Genomic DNA, 8,867 nt, shown 5'->3' on the forward strand with positions numbered 1-8,867 from the left:
GCAGGGGCCATGCTAATCTTCTCTGTGTCGTTCCAATTTTAGTATATGTGCAGCCGAAGCGAGCACTACTTCTTTGCATTTAATAACTATGAACTCCTTACAAAAAAAAAGTAATGGGGCTGGGGAGATGGCTCAGTGGAATAAGCACTTCCCTGGCAAGCGCAAGGGTCTGAGTTCAATCCCTGGTTCTGCCAAAAAAAGAAAAAAGTAATGAAAAGGTCAAAATTCTCTCCATTTATGGGAATTAGCAATACTATTACAGACTGCTAAATTAGTCAGATAAACTACTACAGGCGCTCAAGGCTCGGCCCACAAGGGAATCCAGATGAAAATGCATCAAAACTGTGGCTGCAGGGGCCGAAGAGATCGGTTCAGTAGAATAAGCACTTGTCTGGCAAGTGCAGGGTCCTGAGTTCAATCCCCTATACCACAAAAAAAAAAAAAAAACCCTGTGGCTGCAGGAGCATCTGAAGGAGATTAAAGACAGATTTACACACTTCACCATTAAGGAATAAATGAGATTTTTGGTACCACCCTTTTGAGACTTCCCCTATAAATAAACAATTATCCATTAGGAGAGGGCTGTCCTCTGTAGCCCACTACTGCCACTAAGACTAACAATAAACACTAAGACCATAGATTATCAATAAAGGTTAATGACCACATTCACTCAACACTTGCCAGGTGACCTGCTTCCCCCAAAACAGCTGTACTTGTAATCTTACTGGTTGATTGTAATTTTGATCCACATTGAAATCACTGCATGATTTTGCTCCATAAAACTTCCTTTGAGAAGTGTGCGCACTGCAGCGCATTTGGGACCTATTCCTATCCCCCACTGCTGTGCCCAGTACATTTCCCTACTCCTCGCCTCTATCATTCCTCAGAATTCATTCTTCAACTCTGAGCTCAGAGTATGGGACTTGGTATATCAGACAGAGTTACATTTCTTTCCCCTATGCTCTTTGGATGTCCTTCATCAGTCTCATTGCTGTAACAACACTGACAGGATATACCAAACACCTTGCATGTTAGTTAACATGATTTTTTTTCTTTAAGCTCAATTTGGACATCCGAGTAAATCTTCTGAAAAACACTCTTCTGTGGACATTCTCCAAGTCTTGTTAGTCCCAGATGGCTGCATTCAGTAAAAAAAAAATTCAGTAAAGAATTCAATAAAACAAGTTTTGAACATTTTTTTAATCCGTGCACTTGGAGCAATTTTACCCAGAAACTGCAGTCTGTGTACAAGGCAGGGTGCAGACAAGACTGAAGCTGCTAGCAGACAGCACCCAGCAATGGGATGACTTGAAAGGTTTTCTTTCAGAGAGGCAAAGCTTAGCAATGTTTCAATTGCACACTACTCAAATATGCCTAAAGGAGAATACTTACAGACATCCACACTCATTTTATCACTGATAATTAGGGTAAAACATTTACTACACTGACTACAGACAGCCTTTTGTCATTCCCTAAACAGTACAATATAGTAACTATTCTTACAGCACTTACACTGTATTAGATACACTATGGAATCTAGCGATGATTTAATGGACGTAAGTGTGAGTAGTATGTAGGTTACAGGGAAATACTACACCACACATCCTCTGGATTTTTTTTTTTTTTTTTTTCAGAACCAGGGATTGAACTCAAGCCCTTACGCTTGCCAGGGAAGTGCTTATTCCACTGAGCCATCTCCCTAGCCTTCATCCTCTGGATTTGACGTCCAAAGGGTATGGAACCAATCTCCACTGATTCTAAGAGACAACTGTATTCCAAAGGAGCAATAAAAGCTAAGCAACACTGCAGCTGTTAATTTACACAGAAGGATTATTGCCAATTCCAATTCAAGATCGCCATGGATACACCCAAGTCTGCTAGTGCTTCTTCAAGTTTAACTTACCAGTGGATGTATGGTTTAGGGACGATGAGCAAACCTTTCAAGGTCAAGTTTGTTTTCTTTTCTTTTTCTTTTTTTTTTTTTTTTTTTTCAGACCTGGGGATTGAACTCAGGCCCTTGTGCTTGCCAGGCAAGTACTTATTCTACTGAGCTATCTCCCCAGCCCTCAAGTTTCTTTTTGCAAGATGGACCATCAATCTCACTTAAATATAATAAACTTCAGCACTTCAGCCTATTTCTCAAGTTTCCTGACACAACAATGAAAGGGATAGGTTCATGTTTACTTCAGCATTATCGGTGATGTGAGAAGAGAGGAGGGCAGCAGAGTTTTTTAAGCAAAGGAATTATATAAACAAAATTAAAGGTGTTAGGCAAATTCTTTTCATTCTCTTTAGAAGTTTCATTTACATTCTGACAATATAAACAGCAGCCATGGTCATGTTCTGATCTGCTAATTACAAAACACTTTTCATTAAATGAGGAATTCTTGGAGGCCACTTTAATAATTAAGAAGCAACCTAAACAAATCTTCTTTGATTCGCATTAGAAATCCACTTGCAATTTTTTAAAGTAAAAGACACAATGCAATATTTAAATGTCTGGAGTGGTTGATTCCAATTCTGAATACAGTATAAAAAGCAGGTCTGAACCAGGGTTGGGGAGTGCGACAACAACTAAAATACCCAAGCAGTTGGAGGCGTTATCACAGCTGCTACCTACAGCACCGTAGTTATCTCCCATACACCACACAGGAAATACTGCAAGTCTAATAGATACTGCAGAAACACCACCCAGCATTTCTTCAGAGCTAGCTTCTCAATTTGATGAGAAAAATAGCACTTTTTGCACCATTTCTGTACATGATCATTAACAACAACAAGGCATCTGAGTTCTCCATATCCACAGCAAAGGAGAGCCTCCTTCTAGGCTAAAAATGTCTCTCTTTTTCTTTTTTCTCTCTTATTTTTAAAACAGAACAAATTCTTGTATCTCTTAACCCAACTGCAGTAAAAAAAAGTTTTAATTTTTAAATTATATTAATTCTAATTAGTTTTTCTTCCAAAACAAACCCAAAATATTCATTAACAACAGTTTTACGTTTCAGAAAAATTGAGTGTAAAAAGTAGTCTTCATCCATCCCAGTCCCCTGCTACCTCAGATCCTATTTTCCCTTATTAACACTTCCTATTAGTATGTCACAACTGATAAGATCATCCTGTATATGTATTACAGTTCCTGGTCTTGTACATTTCTGTGGGTTCTCACAAGTGTACAATGACATGTATATACCCATTATCCACTATGATGGCAGCGTACAAAATAGTCCAGCTGCCCAGAAAACCCCATGCTCCACCTGCTTCACCTCAACACTTGACATGACCTTCCTCCTCCTTCTAAGCCCTGGTAATCACTGATCTTTTTACTGTCACATCATTGAAACCACACAACATGTAGGATTTTGAAGTTTCTTTCTTTCACTTTGCAATATGTATGTAGGGATCTTCCATGTCTTTTTGTAGTTTGACAGTTCATTTCTTTTTATTGCTGAATAATATTCCATTCTCTGGATGTACCCATTCATGCTTTCACTTACTAAAAGAGTGTCTTTGCGGCCACAAACTCTTTGGCAGTTATAATTAAAGTTATTATAAATATGCACGTGCAGCTTTTGTGTAGGCATGCTTCCAATTCACTTGAATAAACAGTACTCAAGAGCACAATTTCTGGACTAATGCATTAATCTGCTCAGACTGCCAAAACACAATACCATAGACCAGGCAGTTTAAAAAACAGAAACTGCTCAGAGACCGGAATCCTCGAAAGTCCAAGATCAAGTGCCAGCTGATTCTCCTTCTGACAAAAGCCTCCACTTCCTACCCTGTAGATAAACCCCCTTCTCACAGTGTCCTCAAACGGCACAAATGGGGGGTGCCTCTTGCTTTCGTTAACTTTAATTGGTTTTAACTGATTACAACTGTATATATTTCTAGCATACAACAAACATCCCATCCCTTCTTATAAGAGAGGACACTGACCCTACCCTATGACGGCCTCACTCTTCTGACTTCATTTAACCTGAATTATCACCACAGAGGCTCTATGTACAATCATACTGGAGTTTGAGGCTTCCACACAGGAATCAGGGAAGAAAGAAAGCATTCAATCCATAACACATAAGAGTATCTTTATCTTTAAATTGCTAACATGCCTGACTCACTGTGTACCAGTCGTGAGTGAGAGCTCTTACTGATCTACATCTGTCTGGCACTGGGTGCTGGCAGTGTTTTAGATCTTAGCCACTGTAATAGGTATTATTGCATTAAGTGCTTTTTTTTCACTAACAATTCTCTAATGACACATGATACTATGTTTCCATATCCTTACATGATACCTGCATATCTTCTTTGGTGATGTATGTGCAAGATGCCCTTCTCACTGTTCTCAATTGTTTCCCAGTGTGGTCTCATTGTCATGCTGGGGTGGGATTACCTGTGCTGCCTGTCAGAAACACAGAATACCGGGCCTTATACAATACTAAAGAATTAAATGTTTCCAATGTATTTAAGGCTGAGAAACATTAAATGGTCATACTGAGAGCAAGAAAAGTGAGTAAGAATTGCCACGATCAGCCTGACTCACCAAACTGATTAGAGAGCTGAAACTATCATGTTCCTCACTGTACGGTAAACTTTTTAATCAGGCTTCACAGAAAATAAAAAATATAGATACTGCTATAATCAGGAAGTCAAGATCACTCAGAATTCAGCGATGTTAAAAGGAGAGACTGGACCTGAAGTGTCTGCTCCAGCCCCACCTGTTGCATCACTGTCTCCTGACGTGAGCCCTGGAACACTGCTGGGATGGACAGAAATCCTACTCCTGAAAGTAAACTACGCTGACATCCCAACTAAGAGAAAGGGCAGAAGTTGGGCATGTAGCTGGAGGCTGAGATGAGCAAATTATTCAAAGTATGACACGTCACAAATCACACTCCTGTTGAAAGCCCTTAAATCACCTGTGACCAGCTTTTTGGGTTTGGTTGTGTTGTTTTGGTTTGTTTTTCTGCTTCTTTCTTTCCCAGAAAGACAACAAGAGGCATAAGGGAGCAGCAGAAAAACAGTGGGACTTGCTAGTTCAAGAGAGAGGTTTCCATTTATGTGAGTGAACAAAGCAGTAGGTAGGGAAATACAGACCAAAAGAGTGAAGCTGGACGCGGTGATCCAGGCCTCTATTGCAACACTGCCGGCTAAGGCTGGAGGAGAGATCAAAACACAAAATATTTCTAGTTATTATCCTCCACACCCTTTGATTTAAAAAAAAAAAAAAAAAACCAGCTTCAAATGAAGCCTCTGATCTATTTTTAAACCAAAAGCATTTTTCTTTCCTAAGTAGATCTGATAAATTTCCTTCAAAATTTCTAGCCAGCTAATTCTTTGATTAAAACATCAAGTACAAAGTTAAAGGCATGATTCTACAGTTTAAATGATGTGAGTATGCTAATTTCCTTCATTTTAAAAATGAAAGTTGGGATTTTAATCATTATATATTTCCAACAAACAGGCAAATAGAGAAAATGATTTCCCCATCGGTTCATATCGGCCAAGGGAACTTTCAAAAATACCAATAAGACAAATCATAAAAATCATCTTCCTTCAAGGCTAAAATGATGGGCTATAACCAACTTGAAATCACACTTAGTCAAAACACAATCAGCAGTTTATCATTTACAACACATCATCCTATAATCTCATTTTTGTGCTCACTTATATTACCACCACTCTGAGTCAAGCTTTCAACTGTCTTTCCTCACTTAGCAGACAAGAAAGCAGTCTCCTAGAGGTCCTGCTTGGCCAGTAGTACAAGGGCAGAACTCAAAGCAGGATTGCCATCCACACAACAAAGCAAGAGCCCCCTGCTTTCTCAGCACACAATAATGCCTATATTTTAAGAAATAAGGGTTGAAATTCCCCGTTTTAATTATTAAAAAAAAAAAAAAAAGCCCACGTGTGCCTTTAGCATACAATGGAAAATCTGACTTGTAAAAAGAATTTGAGGACGGAGGCATCTCCAAGCCTTCAAGCTTCTGAGCTCTTCCTATGATGGCCATGGCATTCCAGGCCATGGTGTTAAGTAGTGATGTTCAGGCAGCCCTCAGCCACGCTGTATTCTGAATGGCCCATTTATCTATGGCAATTATTCGAAATTGAAAACTTTTTTCCACTTTTCAACCAACTCACTCTTAGCAATAAAACAGCTGCAGTCATAGCCATTGCTTTTTATTTTTTTTATTTATTTATGTGTGTGTGTGTGTGTGTGTGTGTGTGTGTGGCCAGCTCAGCCCACCAGGGGGCAGGGCTGGCTGGCATGTGGTGCTGGGGGATCGAACTGTGATCCCTGTGCTTTGCTAAGCTTGTTCTAAGTAGGTGCTTTAGACCACTGAGCCATCTCACCAGACCAATTAGATCGATTAGATGGGCTTTTTTTTAATTATGTAGCAACAACATGAAGGATAGTTCTAATGCAAGATGAGACTAAACACATAAAATGAGTTCCCAAATGACAAAAAAAAAAAAAAGAAAAAATGTAATAGACAATAAAGAAACAATATAGGAATTGGTGAGCCAATAATTTCTGTAACATATTTTCATTTACAGGTGAAATTTGCAACAGGAATAAATAACCCTGGTGCAATCATACACCTGTAATTCCAGAATTCCAGCACTGGGAAGGCTGAAGCTGGAGGCTTCATAATTTATAGGTGAGGGAGACCAGATACATAATGAGACCAGGTAACGAAAGGAGGGCATGGGGCTGAACATGCAGCTCACTGGTTCAACATCTCTGCACTCAATCTCCACTACTATAAAAAACAAACAAGGCATTTCACTTACTCTTATCTGCATATCCCAATAAACTTAAATGAGAAACTGGATTTTTATTCTCACAATGCATCCTTTCTGAACTCCGTCATCTGATTATTTCTGATCCGCATCTCCTCTCTCCAGTTTACATGTGCTTTAGAAACAAACTAGAATAATCTGTTTAACTGCATGTGTTAGTTTACGAGGGCCAAGGTGGGGTCACTTAAACCACAGTTATCCACTTTATCACAGTTCTGGAGCCAGAAGCCAAGAGGAAAATGGCAGTAGGGATGGTTTCCTGAGGTGGCTCTCCTTGAGTCGTTGTAACTGGCCTTCCTGTGCATTCACCTGCTCTTTCATGTCCTACCGGTCCTAACCTCTTTGTCTTCTAAGGATACCAGCCATGCTGGCTGGCTTAATGGTGCCAGACCTTCACTTCATTTTAATTCTTTAAAGATTCTATCTCAAAAAAAAGACTCCAAATATAGCCATATTTTTAGAGCATAAAAACATGAATTGGGAGACACATAATTCAGTTATGACACTATAGTCTTACATAGTTTTTAATTTTAAATACTTTACTCAAAAAAGTGAGAATTAAAAAAAATTTTTTTACTTAGGATTCCCCTAGCATTTAAGTTCAGTTCAGCCAGAAAGGTTACCAGGAGGTCTGTTCTATCATCCCAAGACCAAGAATCAGCTCTAAAAGTATCTTGGGAATTTTAAGTCACTCACTCCCTAAGGGCAACAAAATTTTAAACAAGTTGCTTTCACACCCACCCCTGGTGATGAAACCAAAGGAGCTATTAATGGAGGGGAGGTGGTAAGGGCTTATATAGCTCCACTCCAACACTGGCTTCTGAAGCTAAGGGTATGATGGTATTTTTGATGACTACACTCAGATCCTTATAAAAGCTCACAAATTTTTGCTACAACTATGGCTAAATTTACAGAAGCAGATATTTCTTAAGTAGCATGATTTCTCAGAACCCATAAGCACATTTAGAACCAAGGGCTTCAATACTATAAATTTAAATAGTCATTTTTATTTTATAATCATATTTAACAAAAATTAGTTTTCCCTCCCCAAGAATTACCTTCCCACTCCTCCCTCAGGTCTCAGCAATTTAAAATTATTGGGGAGGGCCAGCCAAATAGCTCAGTGGATTAAAGCACTGGCAAGCAGGCACAGGAGCCAGGGTTCCATCCCTAAGCCTACCATGCCGGCCCCACCCCCAGGGTGCACTGAGATGGCAATTGGGATTGAGCATGGTGGCACACACTCACCTGTAATCCCAGCTCTTGGGAGGCTGTACACAGGCGGATCACTATGAGTCCGATCTAGTAGTGAGGCCCTGAACACCCTGTAGACCCTTCCCTAAAATACATACATACATACATACATACATACATACATATAAAATTACTGGGGAAATGTGCTACAGGTTTTGTATTACCATATATTTCACTAAATTACCATAAAATCAGACACAGAAAGAATATTAAAAACATGGATTGGGGGATACATATATATGATTTAAACTACATGTTAATGGAGGAAGATGAAAAGGTGAAATGTAATAGATCTTTTATCCTTAAAAACACCAAATGTTACTGAACTACGAAAATTACTAGTATGCAGTCTCAATAAATTAGTAGACTAAAATTCATCACGCCCGTAATTCCAGCACTGGGGAGGTTGAAAACAGGAGGATCACTACCAGTCCGAGCTGCACAGTGAGACCCTGTAACAAATATATCATAAAAAAAAAAATTAGTTCACATTACCAGATGAAAGCATGCAAAATTAGTAAAAGAAAAAAAAATGTTGTAAGAAATTAAAAAGGATAAGAAAGAAAAAATTGAACATGCACTGTTCCCCAGCAGAAATCAGCAACACAAGTACACAACCTTTCTGCATGCACACACACATCTCCCCTATTCCTTTCCTTCCAATTTCCTGTTGAACAGACTCCTTCCCTTTCACAGTATCTACTGTGCCTTTCAGATTTTATTTACTCTTTCCATACCACGTTCTCATAAGCCTCCTTTCCATTGGACAGCCCACGAGGCAGCATTCACTTCTTTTTTTTTTTTTTTTTTTT

At 39.1% G+C, this 8,867-nt stretch overlaps 1 protein-coding gene and 1 pseudogene across 3 annotated transcripts in view; both read right to left on the reverse strand.

Moving 5' to 3' along the window:
* On the reverse strand, positions 1-66 carry LOC111816923 (annotated as a pseudogene).
* Mllt3 (MLLT3, super elongation complex subunit) overlaps positions 1-8,867 on the reverse strand; it is a 329,863-nt gene that overhangs the window by 273,626 nt on the left and 47,370 nt on the right. The window lies entirely within an intron of this gene.

The sequence above is a fragment of the Octodon degus genome, unplaced genomic scaffold (genome assembly GCF_000260255.1).
Source record: "Octodon degus isolate 3935 unplaced genomic scaffold, OctDeg1.0 scaffold00044, whole genome shotgun sequence".
In the NCBI taxonomy this organism is placed as follows: domain Eukaryota; kingdom Metazoa; phylum Chordata; class Mammalia; order Rodentia; family Octodontidae; genus Octodon; species Octodon degus.